Below are 22,875 nucleotides of genomic sequence, written 5' to 3'. Positions count from 1 at the left end.
TTTGTCAAGGATGACACCTAAGTACTTTGTTTGATTGCTTAGGGTTAGAGTTTAAAGCATCCTTCTTGTCCAATTTTTCTCCTCCCTATAGAAGCCAGCGGGTCCTCCAGCTCCGCTTAAGCTGCCAAGTAGCTGGTGGTGATGGTGTACGGAGTCCTATTGGAGAGGTGGTCGGAGATCATACTACTGGTGGTTCTGGTAAAAAGATACTTCTTAAAGTAAAACGCAACCAAATTCTTTTGGCCAGAACTTACTTTCTTTGCGAGGAAACGCCTGGCAGGATGTCCACGTAGAGAGTGAATTCCAACTCGGCATGTTCCTTTCCACTGGGATTCTCTAGTGGATCTCCCCCAGCATTTCAACCATTCTGCGGATTTGGCCCTGTTGTAGTATTGCTTCCTGTCGGTGAAGCCCCACAATAAAGGGCAACAGCTTGGATTGGGCGTCCTATTTCATCTTGTAGTCGATTTTGACGGATTTCTTCCATTTTTATACCCGTGCAAAGGGTATAATGATTTCAGTCAGAAGTTTACAAAGCAGTGAAGGAGACGTTTCCGACCCAATAAAGTATATATATTCTTGATCAGCATGACTAGACGAGTCGATCTAGCCATGTCCGTCTATCCGTCCGTTTCTACGCAAACTAGTCTCTCAGTTTTTAAGCTATCGGGCTGAAACTTTCCCAAAAGTCTTATTTATTTTGCAGGTAGTATATCAGTCAGAATAAGCCGGATCGGACAACTATATCTTTAAGCTCCCATAAGAGATATCGGAACAAACAATTTAAAAGAATTATATCTATGGTGTTTTTATAACCGTTACTCGTAGAGTAAAAGGGTATACGAGATTCGTCGGAAAGTATGTAACAGGCAGAAGGAAGCGTTTCCGACCCCATAAAGTATATATATTCTTGATAAGGATCGCTAGCCGAGTCGATCTAGCCATGTCCGTCTGTCCGTCTGTCCGTATGAACGCTGAGATCTCGGAAACAATGAGAGTTACAATACTGGGATTAGGCACGCAGATTCCTGAGGTTCCTGCGCAGCGCAAGTTTGTTTCAGTACAGTGTTACGCCCACTCTAACGCCCACAAACCGCCCAAAACAGTGGCTCCTACAGTTTTGATACTAGATAGAAAATTTTAACTGAAATGTATTGTTCTCATCAATACCTATCGATTGACCCAAAAAAAAGTTTGCCACGCCCACTTTAACGCCCACAAACCGTGAAAACCTGTGACGCTCACAACTTTCATGCTAGATAAAAAAATTTAACTGAAATGTATTGGTCTCGTCAATACCTATCGATTGGTCCAAAAAAAATTTGCCACGCCCACTCTAACGCCCATAACGCTTAAATTTGTATACCGCCGGTAGGTGGCGCATTTTAATCTCGCTTTGCTACTTGCATATCTCTATTTAGCTGAGTAACGGGTATCTGATAGTCGAGGTACTCGACTATAGCGTTCTTCCTTGTTTAACATATAACCTTCTAAGCTTGGAAATAACATTTTTTAAATAGTTTTGAGTTTCGAATTTAATTTTATCAAAATCGGACGACTATATCATATAGCTGCCATAGGAAGGATCGGAAAATTGGTAGGAAAATAATATGAAACAAATTATAGCTTCGGTGTTTTTTAACACACAATTTCCTACGCTTGGAAATAACTTTTTTAATTAGATCTGGAGGAGTATCATTTTTTGTATTTTTAAATTTAATAGTTATAACTGCAAGGGTATACAAACTTCGGCTTGCCGAAGTTAACTTCCTTTCTTGTTACTGGTATTTCCTTAGCTCATCTGAGTACCGCCCTGAAAAACAGACCCGACGAAAAGCGTTAGCCGCGTATTTGCCTCTCCCTCACTCCTATGGTTAGCATGCGGTTCTCGTCGACGTAAGTACTACACTTAAACCAGCACTAATAGCAAGGAAACTGACGTTATGCATAACTACTTGCACCAAATTATGACCTTCCCCAGCACTGAAAATTGAAAACAATATTTATAGGCCGCTGCTCCCGAATACTGAACTTGGGTATATAAGTTTACAAATCTTTTAAATATCGATTTAGAGACGGATTGTCGTGATCAATGGCTCATATTTTTCTTTAATGTTCAGCCCTGAAGAAAAAACATACTACTAATTTCGGTTTTTAGGCCTGTATTTTTAAAGAAGCCATTAATGCCACCGCTTTTGCATCTTTTCCAACTTTTTCAACTTTGACGAAGTGTAGCTTCTAAACTAAGGAATGGAACTCAATGCTGTGTACAGGAAAGTTAAACGGCATTCTATTGCCTGTAAAATGATGACCGAGTTCGGTTTATCAGAACTCGAGTTAAAAAAGAAAAAAGTGTGAAGAACGTTTTTTACACTTCAAAAAAATTGGTGCCATACAAAAAATTTTGTTTAACTTAATTTGTATAAGCCATTTTCTCACAAAGCCAACACGTCGGTTTTGACTTGGTGGCGTATTAGTGAAAACAGCTTATTCGATAATTATTTGGATATAACTTTTCAATGACTGGTCGGATTTCAATAGTTTTTGGCAAAAAGATAAGTATTTATTATAAAAACAAACGCACATTTTGAAATATATGTGCGCTAGACGGGTTTTAGTTTTATAGTTTGTGGGCGTTAAAGTGTGCGTGGCACTCTTCTCAAACAAACATGCGCTGCGCAGAAGGCCAAAAAATCTACATGTCTTTCCGATACTTTCCGAGATCTCAGCGTTCATACGGACAGACGGACATGGCTAGATTGACTTAGCTAGAGATCCTGATCAAGAATATATATACTTCATGGGGTCGGAAACGCTTCCTTCTACATGTTTCATACTTTCCGACGAATCGAGTATACCCTTTTAGTCTAAGAGTAACGGGTACGAAGGGAGAGAATGCGACCCCTGATCACAATATATGGTTATGTGGGCGTTAGACAGATTTAAGCGTTATGGGCGTTGGAGTGGCGTTTTTGGGCGTTTTTGGGTCAATCGATAGGTATTGACGAGACAAATACGTTTCAGTTAAAATTTATTTCTAGCATGAAAATTGTGGGCGCCACGGGTTTGGGCGATTTGTGGTCGTTAGAGTGGGCGTGGCACTCTGCTGAAACAAACTTGCGCTGCGTTAGAAGCTCAGGAATCTGCATGCCAAATACCAATAGCGTTAATCCGGACAGATGGACAGACAAACAGACGGACACACAGTGGTCGAAAAGGCTCATCTACCAGCGTTTAGTTAATACCTCTTAGCGTAAAACTTTTTCTTTTTTTTAATATTTTTGTTTAGGTGCATATAGATTTAGCTACAAGGTTAAACAAAAAATATATATTTTTTAAATTTATGTGAGGTTTTTTATTTTGTCAAAGATGCAACTTTTTATCATAATTTGAACATTGTTTATTTCAATGACCAAATTATGAAAAAACTTAAAAATTTTGTGTTCATTTTTTATTCCAATAAAAATACATTCAAATTTAATAACAAAAATAATTAAAAATTTATTTTCAATTATACTAATATATTTTGTTGGTTTAAGTCACAAGCTTTTATATTCTTAATTTCTTATACTTATAATAATTTTGTTGTCTAAATAAAATTTATTTTTTCTGCATGAAGGAAATTTTTATTATTTTTCCAATTTTAACTACTTGTCTAATTCATGTATTACTTATTTATCAAAGGCATTACAAAGTAGTTTTTTTACCTCCTCATCCAAAAATAATATCATTATTTGAATGGCGGGACGGACTTTAGCTTAAACTCGTTATTAGGGGATCTGAAGATATAAGTAATGAGTTCATCAAATCCTTCATTGTATGTGTGCGTTTGTTCGGCCAAAGAGCTAGTGAGATGGCTCTGAGGGCGCCGAGCTGAAGGCTACCGAACGGGTCGCAGGTTGCGGATAGCGAGCGCCCTGGTTCTCCAGGGTAGCTACGAATAAGCGTGGAAGTTGGACACGGCCCGGCCACCGCCAAGCCCCCAACACGAAGCGCAAATAAGTAGCCCCGGACAGTCAGCGGGTATCTGCACCGTAGCAGTACCGACGTCGCGCTTGTGCTGCCGCCTCCGACAAATAGCTCACACACACCCCCTTCCCACACTCTTTGAACCTACCTCTTTCCCACCCACACAACTCATCTCACCCCGGGCTGGACTAAGGTGTCACTCGTACCGTGCCGAGAGTGAATCTGGCTGGGAGCCCGAGTCATCAAATAACTCAGTCTCAAACGGTGAGCTCAGGCAAGTGGCGACCGCCTGTTCTAAGTCAGCCTTACCCGGGTACGGCGGATCTCTGCCCGGGTGGACCTGTCCTTTCTCCGCAGCTCGTGGGATTTAACATGGAGAACTTAACAATTAATAAACAAAAAGACTGCACAAGACGAGAGCCCGACACTCTTATAAAGTCGGAAGTCGTAACCAACGACGAAAGTAAGAGCAAGATCACGGCTCTGACTACCCCAGTCCACGTGACGTCGACCCCTGCCAAGGCCAGCGAACAACGCAGCCGGCTAAGCCCAACTCGCCATAGTGACAAGCCCAAGCCTCCCACCAGCGTAGGTGTGGCTAACCAGCCACTCCAACCTGAGGGGAGCGCCAAAGCCGGTCTCATGGTGAGTACCAGGGCAAAGGAGTTTAAGAGGGTACCACCTAACCAGGCAGGACCTCTTGAAAGAAAGAAGGCTACTAGGATCCTCAAACGGCTGGCCACCAATCCGATACGTGAGGATCAGACTTCGAAATTGGATTACCAGAAAATCCAAGAGGACATAGCCTGGGCGAAGGCAGTTATCCCAGATTTCGACATCGCTATGACTACCAGCAACAAGCGAGAGAGGTCGATGGAGTCAGCTCAACCAGCGAGCAAGAAGGCCAAAGTAACCAACCGCGGCACATGGTCGAGATCCTTTGCGGAGGTGGTAAAGGATCGGAAGATCATTGGAGTCATCGACCAGAGCGATGAAGGCGGAAGGATCCCAAGAAACCATTGGGGTCTGGTTAGACGGGCCCTTGCGACAGTGGCCTTGAAAGTGCTGGACGAAAACCCAGGACCGCCACCCGATTGCACAGATGCAGGGTGGTACCAGGGCAACGTAAAGTTGATCGCCTGCGAAGACGAGAGATCGGCAGCACTCTACAAGGCTGCAATTGACAAAGTCGGCGAGGTCTACCCCGGGGCCAAGCTGGCAGTTTGTGAGGCTGCGGACATCCCGTCTCGACCGAGAGCGAGGGTGTGGCTGCCGTCGGAACCATCGGAACCAGAGGCTATACTCAGCCTGCTGACCAGGTTCAACCCAAAACTGCCAACAGACGGTTGGAAGGTGGTCAAGGTGGAGAAAACCGAGCGAGTCACCATGAGCGTGGTTATCCTCCTAAACCAGGCCTGCTTGGAACCCCTCGCAGCCCAGCAGCACAGAGTGAACTACGGGTTCGACAAGGTGCAGCTTCGTATTTACGACACCGATAAAACAGCGGCAGACAACCTGGCTGCCTGTGCGTCGTACGAACCCCCGAGCGACGACGAACCAGATCACGAGGAGGCCACCCTCACCGGCTACGTGTCAACCGACTCGGAGCTGACGGAGAGCCTGAAACAGCTGTGCACCCAGGACACAACCCGACCAGGGCGCTCTGTCCTCCAGGACATAGCGGAGGAAGCGGAGGGTACCCAGCCCGACCCCAGTCCCAAAGATGGTGCAGTTTCTGCAAATTAATCTGCACCACAGCAAGGCAGCATCCGCTGCCCTCCTCACCCGCCTGGCAACAGGCAACATAGACGTAGTCCTCATTCAAGAGCCATGGATTGTTGGTAACAACATCTGTGGCCTATCAACCCCCCTATACAAGCTATTTTACACCAAGGACAAGGGTAAAACCAGAACCTGCATTCTTACAAAAACACACTTTAACACATTTCTTATTCCACAGTTTAGCGAAGGCGACCTTACCACGGTCAGACTGGAGCTAAACAAACACACCCATCACACCATAGCATCATTCTATCTGGCTCACGACCACGAAGGGCCACTACCAAACACCACTACACAAGAACTCATACGCACTCACTCATCTAAGGAACTCATCCTGGGTGGGGACGCTAACTCACACCACACACAATGGGGAAGTACAAACACCAACGAAAGGGGTGAGTTACTCTACGACTATCTCCTTCAATCAAATCTATTCATCTGCAACAAAGGTAATGACCCAACTTTCATCACTAGAAATAGGAGGGAAGTACTAGACATTACTCTAATATCTGATCCCTTACTTAACCAGCTAGACGCGTGGAAGGTGGGGATCGAACACTCATTCTCGGACCACCGATACATAGAATTTACAATAAGTCTAGAACATCCTCCCGCCGAGAACATAACTAATCTAAGATTAACCAACTGGGGATACTATAAAAATCTCCTCAACAGGAACCTACCCGCTCCTCCGACACACATACGCAACCGTCAAGAATTAGATAGCCTAGTTAACACTTTTACTGATATCTGCGGTGAGGCCTTAAAAAGGGCTTGCCCAAGTAGAACAGTCAAAACAAAGCACAAACCCCCATGGTGGAACCCAACCCTAGCGAACCTTAAAAGAGAGTGTAGAACTTACTTCAATAAAGCTAAATACAACAATAGCGAATCCTCCTGGAATCTATATCATTCAAAACTAAGCCTATACAAAAAGGAAATAAGAATATCAAAACGAAGAGCCTGGGCTAACTTCTGCAGTAGCATAGAATCTACTGCGGAGGCATCCAGACTCAGAAGAATTCTAGCTAAAGCTCCAGCTACCATTGGCTATCTTAAAACCAATGCTGATGGCTGGACGGAAAACAGTCAGGAAACCCTTGAACTACTGTTAGACACACACTTCCCTAACAATACCCAGGTAGTGGAGGACCTCCACATAGAGGTGAATCTAGACGACCAGAGTATTGCCAACATTTCAAACCCTGACCGCATTCAGTGGGCTGTTAACTCTTTTAAGCCCTTCAAATCACCTGGCCCAGATGGGTTCTTCCCGGCCCAGCTACAACGGACATTAGATATGTCCCTTCCCTGGCTGACAGCCATCTTCCACGGCTGCCTTGCTCTAAACCATATTCCAACAAGGTGGCTGGACGTCAAGGTAATCTTTATACCGAAAGCCGGCAAGCCCTCCCACACTAACCCAAAGGACTTCCGCCCGATCAGTCTCTCTTCCTTCTTGTTGAAGACCCTGGAAAGGCTAATTGACACCCATATCAGACTAACCATCGACCATAGCCTACTCTCTGACGCACAGCATGCGTACCGTAAGGGTAGATCAACCAATACCGCCCTCCACTCTCTAGTGTACAGTATAGAACGAGGCTTCCACAATAAGGAATACTCTCTTGCAGCGTTTCTAGACATAGAAGGCGCCTTCAACAACGTCACCCCAACGGCGATCACTGGTGCTCTGACTGAACTGGGCATTGAGCGGCCCATAGTGGGACTCATACACACAATGCTAACCAGCAGGGTAGTGCACTCCACTATGGGATCGGCCCTCTCGACCAGGAATGTCAGTAGAGGAACCCCACAAGGGGGCGTACTCTCACCTCTTCTATGGGTTTTGGTGGTCAACAAACTGCTATCACTTCTAGAAGAGGCGGGCACAAAAGTGGTAGCCTACGCGGATGACGTGGTTATCCTACTGCAGGGCAAGTTCCCGCAAACACTTTGTAATCTAATGGAGACAGCCCTATCCACCCTTTCCAGGTGGACGGCTGGCTGTGGACTGGGAGTTAACCCGGAAAAGACCGAACTAGTTCTCTTTACAAGGAAGTACAAGGTACCAATTCTAGTTCCCCCAAAACTACACCAAACGCGCCTAACCCTTAGCAACCAAGCAAAGTACCTAGGTGTCATTCTTGACAAAAAGCTCCTCTGGACTGATAACATCCTAGATCGCACACGCAAAGCGGCCATAGCCCTCTTCGCTTGTAAAAAAGCCATAGGGAGGAAGTGGGGTTTCTCCCCCATGATAGTTCACTGGCTATATACTGCAATAGTCAGGCCCATTCTCCTCTACGAAAACATCGTTTGGTGGCCTTCTCTAGATAAGAACTGCAACCTCCGGATCCTTCACAAGATCCAAAGGAGCGCAGAGCTCTGCATCAGTGGGGCGCTGCGCACTACCGCCACCGAGGCACTAAACACAATTCTCGATCTCCAACCCCTGGACCTACTTGCCAAAAGCTGGGCATCTGCAACAGCGCTGAGACTCCGTGAAGCAGCGGCTTGGACAACGGGCTCCACGGGTCACTCCATTATCCTATCAAAACATTCACCCCTACCACGTTATACAGACTACGTCCCACCCATAGTCAACTTCGAAAGAAGATACAAAATTCATATACCCACCCGTTCAGACTGGGACAACCTCCCACATCAATTCGTAAACGCCGTCAACATATACACTGACGGCTCCAAGTTTAACTCCCAAACAGGTGGGGGAGTCTTCTCCCCCGAACTAGACATAAAAGTCTCATTCCGCCTACCAGACCACTGTAGTGTTTTCCAAGCGGAAGTGATGGCAATTCAGGAAGCCACTACCCACCTGAACACGTCTGTACATAAAGACAGTGATATCTTCATATTCTCGGATAGTCAAGCTGCCCTCAGGGCCCTCGACTCCTACACAACGAGCTCAAAAACAATCTCTGAATGCCGCAAACCTCTTAACGAGATGGCCACTCATCTGAGAATCAGCCTCATCTGGGTGCCTGGGCACCGCAACATTGAGGGCAACTGCATAGCAGACGAGCTGGCAAGACAGGGGACAACCGCCGATATCCTTCGTGATAAGGACACGGTAGGGATGCCCATGGCTACCTGCAAGCTCCTTCTCAGGCAGAGATTGTATACTCTTTCCAACAACCGTTGGAACTCAATCTCAATATGCCACAATTCTAGACTCACATGGCCAAACTATAACACGAAAAGAACAAAAACTCTCCTACAATGTAGTAGGAAGGACATCTCCACTCTCCTAAATGCCCTCACGGGCCACTGTCTCATAGGGACTCATGCGACAAGGCTGGGTCTAAGTAACCACGACTTCTGCCGCAGCTGCAAAGAGATAGACGAAGAGGAGAGCATCGAACACCTCCTATGCTTCTGCCCAGCGCATAACCTAAAGCGCTTTCAAACCCTAGGTAGCTACACACTTCCGAACCTTGCGGCCATTCAGGACGTAAGCATTCAAAAACTACTATGTTTCTTAAGAAGAACAGAATACTTCGCGAAGGCAGTAAACCCATGAGCTAGGGAAACGGATCTTTCAGAGATCATGTGGTATCACAAGGGGCCCATTGTGGCCTAAGTGAGGGGACTAATAATTAGTCTCCAACCACTCCTACCTAACCTAACCTAACATGTGTGCGTGAAGTTTTACGACAGTGCTTTAGCCGAAACTTCTGAAAATCTTCATCATTTTGAGCGCGGCCTTACATATGCCGCATGCTTGCGAATAAGACTCTGCAATCACGCTGAATACTTTGCCATCGATCATTGTAAGCTGCAAATTGTGTTGAACTTGAAAACAGCTGAGACGCGTGGGCTCAATTTTCAGAATTTGAGATTTAATATTTTCAATTTCGGCGCGAACTAAAGTTTCAGACTCCTTTGCAAACATTACTTTGAGTGGTCTACAATACCGTGTTGATGATGGCCGGGGATTTTTCCAGAGTATGGTGCTTTTCCGTTGTAATTGTAGTGGCACAATACAAATAGCAAATAAATGTTGATCTACCATGTTGTGATCAGAATTGGTAAAGCTCTGCCGGTAGGTTGAGTGTCCCGAACTCCCATCGCATCCCCATTTGTAAAAGACAGTCAAACTTTCATATTTGTTTTCATCAGATATTTGCCAGAATATATCCGGGTGGGCCTCAACTATGCGTATAACTGTGTGATCTAACATTTCTTGCAGACGAACTTCAGCACAACATTCATCGATTTTGATTTTTTATGGATAACATTTTCTTTGGCAGATAGTAAAACATCGTATGCTGGGTAGATGTTACAGTTTCTCCCTTTTGCACTAGCTTGCAAAAGTTTATAGGAGTGCTTGGTCAAGTCTCCATCAATATAAAGAGCCAGAGCTTCGTCTGGAGTGTACCTAATTGGAACCTCTCGATCTGATTCAAGTCTCTTTTTGATTTTTGAAGACGCTGTGGAATCAGTGACTGCCATTGAAACTATTTGTGATGCGCTCCGTTTGTACAAACTGACGCGTGTCGCTGTCATGAGTTCATTGCATGTGTTCCCATTCACTAGCTCCGAAACTTTGGTTACCTGACGTTTTGCGCTGCAATCTGCAAAATTCTTTTGCTTTCGACCTGAACCTGTGCTGTGTTTAAAAGGACTAAGTCTTCGTCTAACCAAACTTTGTATTTCTGATTGAATCGTTTTAAAACTCTATGGCATTCTTTCCACATTAGAGAAAGCCTTTTGCAAAAATGTTGAATGCTTTCAGCTATTAAGCCATGCTCCTCCTCAGTGCATTTCGATTTTTCAATATCATTTCAATAAATATAGTTCTCCAGGGCTGAACATCTTTTCGAGAATCATTTTCGCTGCGCCGTACTGAAAAAAGACTACGCTTGCAGACTGACATGGTCTCTGAAAAAAAAAACCATTTTGTGAGCTGCACATGGCTGCGACAGATCTTGGTCATTTAACAAAGAAGACAAACCACATTAACATATAAAAATATTATATTTGACAGCAAATGCCGACGTCACTACTTATACTCTACAGAAGTTAAAGAATAGTCACATTTAAGAAGATACCAAAGTTGTTTGTTTACTATAAAATAATTTATGTAATATTTAATTAATTAATTATTTATATAACATATATTCACAGGTCACAAAACATTTATTGTTATGTAAATACATACCTTTATTATTGAAAAAAGCAAACAACCAGTTAAAAATTATATTTTAACAAATTTTGCACCACAATTTGCAAACGTACCTAAACTGAACACATGGGCATGGCTAAATCAACTCGGCTAGTGATCCTGATCAAGAATATATGTACACTTTATGGGGTCGGAAACGCTTCCTTCTGCCTGTTACAAACTTTCCGACGAATCTAGTATACCCTTTCACTCTACGAGTAACGGGTATAAAAATTTAAGTCGACGGATAACTACAACTGGATAAACTGATTTTTAAGCCGAGCAGCTATTTTTTAAAAGAACGTACAAACATACATATAATCGGTTTTTTAAAATCATATAAGTTTCAGCTTAAAAGAAAAGTTAATTTAATATAAAATAGGTTGTGTTGTGACAAAAGAGTCCCATTCTTCAAACTTCATTCATTCTCTTTTGTATTTATTACGTGCCGAATTGGCTATACCTACCATAGCAGGAATAGGGTAAAACTTTAGATTAATGTACTTTTAAAGATATTTACTACGTTTAATATTTAATAATTGGTATTTGTTTGTTGTTCTAGTTCGTAAGACCTGCATAGAGTATTAAAACTTCGATTTCTTTTTTACAATTATTATTATAGACATGAATTCACAAAATAATACAAACAATATTTGGAACAGAAGTAAAGACTTTCTTGCAGACCCTTATTTGGAATTTAAAAAATCATAAACACTTCCTCTTGGACTTTAAACATCAAACGGAAAACCAATATCCTGCGATCTGGTTACAGCTTCTTTGACTTTGTTTTGGCGTTTGAATGCAAGTCAGGTCTCAGCAAATGAAGGCTCTGTAACTTTTCAGACCGAAAATCCATGCGCTTTAGTTATAAAATCATACTGTAAAATAAAAATAAAAAACCGCAAGTACATCGAGTAAATAATACTGCCACCAACTGCGAAAAGAGAAAAATTATGAATGTGGTTATACTAAAAAAATCTGAACAAACTCACGTCATATTGCGTGAAGGCGACTGAAGATGATAAGCACCATTGTGACGCAGCACATACTCCGTCCAGTATACAGCTGTGTCCAGAGCTGTTGAGCGCTGATCCAGCAAGAGTTTCTGACGATATTGCGCTGCATTTCTGTACCGAGGATCGTGAATCACTTTCATAATAGCCTTGTGAAGCTGATTGGCCGACAGCGTCCGAAGATCTAGCTTTACGGCATAACCATCAACCACAGCCTTAGCTGAGTTAACATCGTGATCGCAGAATACCGGCATTGTCACGACGGGCACTCCATGAAATACCGTCTCAAACATGCTTAGCAAGCCCCCGTGGGTTACAAAGGCACGTAGCATGGGATGGCCTAAGATGTCCTGTTGCGATAGCCATCTTGAAAGTTTTACATTTGCAGTAAGTTCCTTTATGTCTTCGGAACTACCTTCATACTTCCACAAAACATGGTATGGCAGGCGTGCAAAGGTTTTCACAAGCATGCGACGTAGCGCCTCTGGCATATTTGCAGCTTTTACAGAAGAGCCCATAGAAACATATATGAATCCCGAGACACCAGAAGTACCTATGAAGTCCTCAAGGTTCCTGGGCAGTTTTCTGGCTGGTTTACAGTGAATACAAGCCACGGATTAAAGGCTCTAGGATAAGACAGGACTGCGTGTCCGTTCTGCAAAATGAAGCTCACATTGCGCGACAACTCGTAAGGATGCGGTATGTGGGCCCCAAAATGTTTTCGCAGCACAAGATGTGTTCGACGCATAACATACTACAATTAACATAGAAAATTATGTAAGTAAATGTTAGGTATAAGCCCAAATGTCACTTACCATGTGCATCAGCTCTTGACCAATCTGCATGGCCGTGTTTATTCCCCTTTCGTAGAGACTCATTGTATCCGTAAATCGAGAATAAAAGTTCGGGGTTATTGCGTAGCTACCGGGGTTACCTGCAGTTGAGATACTGCCTGTGTAGAAGCCCACCGTGTTTATGTACATAAATGGGATCTTGTACTGGTGCATTAATCCCAGAAAGCACTCTGGGAATGCTCCGTCTAATATGGCCAAATTAAAGCTTCGGCTTCCCAGCTCCTTGGTCTCTTCATCGTCAAGCATCGCGTCGCACGACTGAATCTATGCTTATGAGGCCGAAACAAATCAGCAATCGACCGTGTAGGTCCTCGAAGACGAGCCAAATCCAACAAAAGTTGTTTGTGGAAGAAGCATTTCAAAGCAAATGCGTGGTGACCGATTTTCATCGCCAGGAGATGCTGTTGAAGCGTTCAAAAACCATGTTTAGGAGGTGTCACATTTTGAGTGGAAAAAGTGATAAGACAATTGGTCAGCGCATGCAAAAGTGTATAATTCTTGAGTTAGCCGTTAAGGTGATAATGTCAAAAATAATAGGATCTACCCTATATAAAGTACAACATTTAACCACTTTAAATTAAATTATACAGAAATTGCAAAACACTATAGTCGGAAAAACATCCGACGTAATAAAGGCAAAAGCCAAAAAGGAAAATCTGAAAAAATGGCACATCAGAAATCGATAACTTACGAAAAACTAATGTTATTAGGTGTTGGTGAAGCAACAATCAGTTGCAATTATGCCATACCGCATAATTTTCAAATACGAGTAGTAGCTTCAAATTTTAATATTCCTTGTGATGGAAAAAAAGTAAAAATTTAATGGCCTCGACTGTTACTCAGCTTAAGGGAGTGCGAGAGGGATGGAAATATGCTTAAAGTAAGTAAGTCTTCTTCAATAAAACACCTAGTTTATAGCGCCAGAAAAGTAGAAAAATAATAAAGGTAAAATAGTAGAACCTTCAGCGTCGGATTATAACTGTTATTATTAATTGAACAGAAAAAATAGTTTTCAAATTAAGATATTCAAGATGTCTTTTGTCTATCGCAAGTTAACAAAAACTTTGTTTCAGATAAATTTTCACAACCAAGAATAGACGATATTCTTGACCAATTGTGTAGAGCTACAATATCTACAATAAAGCACTGAAAGTCAATAACATAAATCTACAAAAATTATATCCCGGATTGTGGTCTTAAATGTATTTATGAGCTTATCGACAAGACCACTATTAGTGAAAACAGCTTTTATGCTGAATGTGGTGTGCAATCTTGATTGAATATCAAAATGTTGATTATTATGCCTAGGTCGATTTCAATAATTTATGGCATGTAGATGGGTATTGATAATAATAACATTTCAATTTTTACAGAATATTAAAAAAACGTGGGAGCTAGACTATTGTTATGTATTGGCGTTGCACTCTGCTGAAACCAACTTGCGCAAGAAGCCCAAGAATCTGCATGCCAATCTAGCTCTTATAGTTATCGAGATCTCAGCGGTCATACGGAGAGATGGGCTAGATCGACTCGGCTAGTGATTCTGATGAAGAATATATATACTTAATCGGGTCGGAAACGCTTCATTCAACCTGTTACATACTTTCCGACGAAACTAGTATATCCTTTTACTCTACGATGGTATAAATATATTTTCAAAAAGTTTGTATCAACCTTAATATGAGTATTTGGAGACAATAATTCAACCGATAAAAGAAGTGGGATATCATACGTTCTCCAATAAGAATGGTGCATTAGACCCCAGTGTAGCAAAAAACCCTTCCATTATGATATTCGATGACGACGAGCTTGCGAAAAAAAGACAACAAAAAGTATTATTTTTGTATGGCTCTATTCTTATTTATGTCAATCTTAAGCACACATACCGAAACATTTGATTCGCGACAATTATGAAACATTTGTGAAAATTTGTCAAATATGTGGGAACCATAAACACGGCTTCTTATAAGTTACACAAGAACACAAAATTGAACATTGTGAAATTTCCAGAAATCATTTCTACATTTCCATAATAATTGGGTCCTTCTGAGTAAAAGTCTCATACAAACTGTTGTCCCATCACCTACAGGTTCCGCGATGTTTAAACTCACTGCTCATCTCAGTTTATGACAAAGTATCAATCTGGCAACTCTTGCTTTAAGTTCGTTCTGGCATCCCACTTTTTTTCACCACACTTTGTTGTTTTTCTAATTTGTTCTTCAGCATTTAACGTTTCGAGTTCCTGGCAAACAACAGACGCCGCAGATTACGAATAAACACAGTATTAAACGTTTGTCTTTTTATTCTGATCGCCTGCATCTGCATTGTTGGGAATATCCCAACAGGTTATGGGCCCAGACGCCAACGATCTGAAATAAGTGAAAAGTCAAGAAAGAATCAATTACGAATTCTTTCATAAGAATTAAGCCGCTAAACGCGGATAACTACGACACATGGAAGTTGTAAATGTGTGCCACTCTTGTGAAAAATGACTTATGGCAATATGTAAGCGGTGTAACGGAGTGCCCTGACGAGGAGAACGCAAAGGCTAATTGAAGTTTCTACTTTAGTGTCAAACTAACCGGTTGTGTTTATTTCAATGACTCCGTGTCACATAACATTTTTATAAAAATTTGTTTCTTTTCATTATTTGTTTGGTTCTTTTTGAACTTTGCGGTGTGTAGCTTTTGCCGACCTTGCCCCCGCTATTGGCAGGCCGGCTGTTCCTCTAACTTTTTAATTTTTGAATTTTATAGTTTTCCTTACGACTATTGCAATGTCGGATGCCAGAACCCCGATGGGCAAGGATGTTTATTATTATTGGGCTGCCTCTACGGCTGACTCTAGTAAAAATAAAATAGATCACTAGAAGGATAACGAATCACTTGGTACGAAACATTCAGTGTCTGCTAAGGACCAAGTCTGCCGACCGTCAGTCAATACTTATGAGGTCATAAAAGAAGCTGTTTTCAAGACATCCAGGAATTCCAAGGCAACTGCCTTTGATGCTAATAGATACCTCTCTGATTCTGGTGTTTCTGGTGAATCAGCTTACGAAGATCTAGATATAGTTAATCTAGAAGCGAAGTTGCCTAAGGACTTCAATATGGAAAACGACAACTGGTCACTTAAATCTATACCATCATTAGCTGTATCAAATAAGCAAATAAGCCCCAAATGGATTAGCAAGAGTGTTGCTGATGAAGAGCGGTTTACTCAAGTAAAGTACCTAAGAAAAATAAGGAGTCTTGAACAATCCAATGATAGTACTCGTAAGTCGGCACTTCTAAAGCCGGACCAGGATCAGATCAGGATCAGATTCACAGAAACGGCCCTTTAAGGTGTTTCAAATACAAATCATTTAACCATTCGATAACTTTTTCTTATTTTCACCTAAATGTAATAGGTGTGCTGGCGACCATGACACCAAGGACAAGGATGAATGCCTAGCACTGAAAGAGGATCAGTTTAAGTGCACTGTGGGTCAAATCATAGTGCTTCCTCCCGCAGTTATCCTGCCTATCTAGAACAACGTGAAAAACGTAAGTCCAATAGCACTTCAGAACGTCAACGGCCCCAAAAGCAAACTGTTGTTACTCCGCTCCCCAGCCAGTATGCTTGGTTTCCTTTGCGTCCTTCTATTTCCTCAAGTCATCCATTTATGGCATTAAATTCGTATAAGAATGTGTAGCGTCCGCTAAGCCTGCTAACATGGAATGTACTACTAAGTCCTCTATGGTAGAGCAACCGGCTCAGGACAGGCTCCTGGAATATATTAACAATAACAAAAGCAGCAAGAGGCTGCTGTAAATGCCCAGGCGGCGGCAATTTAAAAACTATTGGAACGCTTTGATCAAATGATGTCAGTCATGACGGCGACGCTGCAAATGTTACAGAGTGTGATGTCTAAGCACGCCATTGAGTCAACGCGCCGCAATGACTAACTACGGGCAGCCGCTTTATTATTGAAGGTGATTGGAATGCACAAGATAGCTTCTGGGGTTGCAGACGGTCCTGCCCACGTGGAAACAATTTCTGGCCACAGGGGGGCCCACGCATTTTCCCTGGATCAATGATCATCTTCCGACTTCCGTTGATTTTGCTGTGTACAGAAGTATGCCGTGCAGCCACCCTTCCATCTCTGAGTGTTCGGGCCTTCCTCTGATCATATTCCGCTCCTGATATATTTCTCTGTGGCTGCCTATCAGGTCATTGCCAAAACAAGGCCTTTACCTCGAAGCTCGGATATTAGAAGTTTCAGTGCCAGGCACACTGCTTTGACTGAAGATAACCCTCTGCTTGTCACTACGGATGACGTTGATTCCTTTGCTCAGGTTTTGGTAGACAATATCCATCAAGCTGCCCCTCCTGCTAGAAGTGTACCTATTCCGCCACCAACACGGGCTTCTTCGAAACCTGAAATTGCAGTCTTGGCCAGAAAAGCTCGTACACTTCGCCGCGTTTGGATGAGGACAAGGCATACCCTTGACTTGGCGAAGAAAAGTCCTCCGAATGGCCAAATCAAAATTTTTTGTGAATCATCTCAGTGCCATTGATCCTAACCAGGATCATGGTTTCGCATTATGGAAATGCACATGAAATCTTTAAAGACAACCCTTTCACAGGTTTTCTATTAAACGAATTGATGTCACTTGGGCTCACAGTGATTCCGAAATAGCAGACGATTTTGCAACAAGACAGGAAGTTCGAACCACAATTTCTAGGTTTGGACTCTCATTCGATCCTTCTGTGGCTGTGCGACCAGTGGATGAAGAGAAGGTCCGTGATCATATAAAGCGATTGGCCTGCACAAAAGCTCCTGGAATGGATAAGATTGATGGTAAAGTTGCAAAGTCACTCCCTAACTCGGTAATTACGCAGCTCTGCCTTCTCTTCAATGCGTCACTAATCCTTAGCCATTTTCCATCCCCTTGGAAGCGTGCTCTAGTAACAATAATCCCCACAAAAGGGTAAAGATCCGTGCTCGCCTGAGTCCTACAGTCTGTCCACGTTTTTCAAGATTTTTGAGCGGATCGTACTTAAAAAGCTCCTGGATGTTGACAGTTTAATGACGCTTTACCAAACTATCAATTTGGTTTCTGTAGTTCCGTAGTAGCCGCTCAGGTATTGAACAGGTTCACAGAGTCGTGAACCACATTCTAGATGCTTTAGAAGGTAAAAAATACGGCTCGGCTGTTTTTCTTGATGTTAGACAGGCTATTGACAGGGCTTGGCATGAAGGTCATTTCTACAAGCAAATGCCGCTATTGCCTGGGGGCCTTTGGAAGCTCGTTGTGTCATTTCTGGACAACAGGATGTTTGCCGTTGACATTCGTCGACATCTTTCTGGACTACGTCAAATTCGAGCTGGTGTCCCACAAGGAAGCGTCCTTGGCTCGCTTTTGTACACAGTTTGCACTTGGGATCTCCAAAACCTAGTAGCTCGTGGTACTATTCTTGCCACCTACGCAGATTATACTGCATTCCTAGCCTCTGGCAGCACCCCATCCTCGGCCTCGTGGCGTGTCCAGACTTTCTTGAACGATTTTGAATGTTAGGCCTCTCGATGAAATATTACGCTGAATGTTGATAAAACGCAGCACGCAAACCTTGCTCTTCGACCTGGACGCTCCCGTAGCCTTCACTTAGATGGTTATAGACTTAGCATAAGCAGAAAGTAACGTACCTCGGTGTTACCCTAGACCGTCGTCTATGCTGGAAGAGTCAGATCGACCGAGTCTGTGGGTCAGCAAGGACGAAACTGGATAAAATGAAATGGCTACTTCGCCCAGATAGTGGATTATCCCCTCATGCTAAAGTAAGGCTCTTCAAAGCCATTGTTCTCCCGACTCTAAATTGGGGAATAACATGCTGGGGCACCGCTGCGACACGTCGTTAAGAAGAGTACAAACTTGCATCACAAAGGCCCTACGGAGGATGCTCGGGGTAAAGTGGCACCATTATGTCGAAAATGGCGTTTTACTTCGTGATATGGGAGTACCAACCGTTACTGAGTTGATAACAAAATTCTCAAATCGCTTACTAGTGCATTCAAACCGCCTGGCCAGACGTCTTGCCACACCTCTGGATCGACGTCGTCTCCGCAGACGACACCCTGCACACCTATGGATCCTCGGCCGTGATAGACATGGGCGACTTTTATAAATTAAATTTTATTAACCAGATATAGGATATGCCCCACTGTCGCTTCACCCACCCGCTGATTTCGGTACTTTTTTTGTATAAACAGCATTCAACATGAAATCAAGAACCTTACTTGTGAGGCATGTTAGTAAACTATATGCCTACATAGGGTTATATCAAAAAACGACCTATTTGAAGACTGTACATCTGCAAGAGAATACCGGTAAAAACTCCAAAAACATTTCAATCGAAGGGGCCTGTCCACAAAGCTAGTCAACTTGAACGAGTAGCATTGTCTCGCATGAGTGAAGGAAGTGACGCGTGTGCTCACATTAACGATTTCTTTGACGCAGTAAAGAATCTGAAAGAAATCCGGATGGCCATAGGTCATGATTTGCTTGCAAAAAAAATTTAAAAACAGTACATCTTTAGTGTTTTTTAACATATAAACTCCTACGCTTGGAAATAACATTTTTTAATAAGTTCTGAATTTCGAATTTAATTTTTCAAAACCGGATGACTATATCATATCGCTGCCATAGAAACGATCGAAAAATTGGTGGGAAAATAATATGAAACAAATTAAAGCTTCAGAGCTTTTTTTACATATAACCTCCTACGCTTGGAAATATCATTTTTTATTTTGTTCGGAATTTAATTTTATCAAAATAACATTTTTTAATTAGTTCTGAATTTCGAATATAATTTTATCAAAATCGGACGACTATATCATATAGGTGCTATGAACGATCGGAAAATTGATGGGAAAATTATATGAAACAAATTATAGCTTCGATGTTTTTTGACATGACTATCAAATACATGTTACTCAGCTAAGGAAAGTACGAGGGAGACGAAGAAATGCAAAGCGACTTTTTCCGAGATTGCACACTTTACTTGTTTTCAACTTTTTATTGAATTGTCCGATTTGAACACTGGACTTTGAACGTGTAAGTGAATGCACATTTCTGCAAGCCTCACCAAATTAAAACCAATGACATAAAACGGTCAAAATATTAAGTACGTTTAAGGTTAAATACTTTAGTGCAGCGCAGTGGCGCCACAGGTTCCAAAGAGATTGCCGTTAAAAGCAGGCAAGAAGCAAAGCGACTAAAACCAAGATGGCCACTTTATTTGATTATAACTTTATCAATTTGAAGAATTATTAGCATGTAGAACATCGAAAATTACCGCCTTTTTTCTTTTTACAAACAAAAAATCACTGTCAAAGAAAAGGCCTACAAATAAATTCAGCCACACCACTGACATTATCAGACATTGTACTTTTCCAGTGGATCAAAAGTTGGAAATTAATATTAGAAGCGGTTCGAAAAAAATATCATAAAAGGGTCGCAGACATACTGTTCTGCGATAGGTTAAGGTGTTCTTTTCCATTTTATTCCCAGATTAAAAATTGCTTTTGGTTTTTATTTTATATACATTTTTATATTGTATTAAACATGAAAAGAAGGGAAAAAAATTTATTTGTATCTTAAGGTACTTCATATGTTATGTAGCAATATTTTAATTAAAAAGATTCATTAAGGTATTTAAAGAAATGAAATGAAAGGGGTGAAAAGTGAAATTAAAACAACTTAATGATATTTTTAAGAGGTACTTCTTGGTACTTTGCTTCTTGCTTTTGAAAGGGGTGAAGTGTGAAATTAAAACAACTTAATGATATTTTTAAAAGGTACTTCTAGGTACTTTGCTTCTAGCTTTTGGAAATCCTGTCCTCGACGTATTGGAAGAACTTGGGCTACCATGTCGAATTCTGAAAACGAATTTAAAATATTTTATAAAATAAAAAAAATATTCACATTAAAAATACTTACTACGACAAATCTCTGCTGTATATTCCTTAAAAGTATTATTATTAGCAGTACTTTCAATAATATGTTTCGATTCGCATATATAATTCCTGCTATTGCCTTAACTATGTTGCACTCCTCTTCATACCTTCTTCATACACCGAAAATGGACTTCAAAATTCAAAGAAGAAGGCTGAAAAACGAAATATGCACGCACGCGGGGGTTAATTGATTTTGCTTTCGATACTTTTACCTTTCGGCCACTAAACTAACCACTTTATAAGAATTTATTGACCAATTTTGTATTTTTAATCACGCTTTAACCAATTTCGGCTTTTCTAATGACTGCACTCTGCCAGTTTACAATCAAAAAAAAAGGACCTACAAAAAAACGAAAGAAACAACGATTCAGTGTGCCGACGAACTGCCCATTAGTCAAGTCAAGTCACAAAAACGAATTAGTATCGTATAACTATGAAAAGTGGACATAGGGGTGAAAAGCTTGTCGGTCGGTTTTTGTTCACAAAACGCTTTTCTGAGTCCGTTCGCGAACATTAAGCGAGGTTTTAATAAAAGCTCGCGGATTTCTATCATTTCTAAGTCCGTTTTCGTACACTTTTCGATATTTTCGCTTTACTATCGTACATTGGTCCACTGGGTTAGATAACCGATACCGTGAAACCTAAGTGGCGCTAGAGAAATTTCGAAAGCAACCAATTTTCTGTATGGAATATCTGCCTCCCTATTGCCCTCGATTGAACTAGGTTATTATTTATTATTGTTTGGTTATAACTTTTTAATTCCAATTTGAATAATTTTTGGCATGTCGATGGGTATTGATAATAGGAACAAAATCTCATTCAAATTTTAACAAATTATTGAAACATGTGGGCGCTAGATGGGCTTTACCGTAATGAACGATTGTGGGTGTTAGAGAAGCCGTGGTACCCTGCTGAACTGCTCTATTTGTACTGCTCTTAGTGCATAAACGTTCAACAATACAAAACTACGGATAAGCTTGCCAAGCCAGCAGATCGCCGCACTCAAAAAAACTCCTGAAAGCAGCTGTGGAGGGCCCATCCAAACTTAAGCTCTCCGATAGAAACAGTCACTCCGCTGAGAACCTCTTCCGGAAACTGGGGTCGAAAGAATAAAGACAGAGCCGAAACAGTCACACGGTAACTTATAAATTTATTTCATTCCAACCCTGCAATAAATTCATTTGTTCTTTAATCAAGTAGCAGTGAAACTCATACAGAGTCAATTTTGTTCCGGCCAGACTAGGTTGCAAAACTCGTCAGGAACCAACTGATATCGAAAAAGGCTCCAGGCAGATAATAATTCTTGTGTTAGAGCATGGTGTTAATGTACTGCTCCAAGTTAGACGCCTTCATGGTAGCGCACACATTTTGCACCTCAATAGCAAAGTCGACTAGATTCTCCAATTTGTATTTCCTGACCGATGGAAATTATTTTATTTGCTTTAGCAACAAATCGATTATTATTTCCGGCGTTGCGAAACGCATCTCCAATATGGAAAATATCTGCGGAACACAATCTGAATGTAGCGTTAATCTCCGACCGCTAAGTTCGCTTACTTTCATCCATTGCGTCTCAAGCTTTTTGGAAAACTTTACCAACTCAGCAACATTACACTGGCCTGCATAAGTATTTTGACGAAACATAAGTTAAATATAAAATATAAATAAATTCTCATAATTTGAACTTATTTCTTGTAAACTTTGGCATCAATGGAAAGGCAATTTAAATGCCGTTTGAATGATGCAATACATTTCTTAACCCATTCAGTACTTACTGAAAAGGACGAATGAGTGTAAAAATCTACTTAAACTTTTTTTCTCGTCTTTAAAACTTAAAATTTTTTGATGCAAAAAGTTTCTCCAAACAGAAACAATAGTAACTACAAAAAGAATTTTTCAAAAATCAGTTCTTATATTTTTTATGATTTTTTGAAAATGTGAAGAAACCTGCATTCGAGCCATATTTTTCTTTTGTTAATACAAATTTTTTCCGACATTGTGGGCGGTAGACAGATTTAAGCGTTATGGGCGTTAGAGTGAGCGTGGCAAACTGTTGCGTCAATCGATAGGTATTGA

The 22,875-nt window shown here is 41.5% G+C and overlaps 1 pseudogene; it reads right to left on the bottom strand.

Annotated features, from left to right (window-relative positions):
• Positions 1–11,556: 11,556 nt before the first annotated feature.
• On the bottom strand, positions 11,557–13,064 carry LOC108014845 (UDP-glycosyltransferase UGT5-like; annotated as a pseudogene).
• Positions 13,065–22,875: the final 9,811 nt, after the last annotated feature.

The sequence above is a fragment of the Drosophila suzukii genome, assembly GCF_043229965.1.
Source record: "Drosophila suzukii chromosome 2 unlocalized genomic scaffold, CBGP_Dsuzu_IsoJpt1.0 scf_2c, whole genome shotgun sequence".
NCBI classification, from domain to species: domain Eukaryota; kingdom Metazoa; phylum Arthropoda; class Insecta; order Diptera; family Drosophilidae; genus Drosophila; species Drosophila suzukii.
This window is presented reverse-complemented; position numbering and strand designations above follow the sequence as displayed.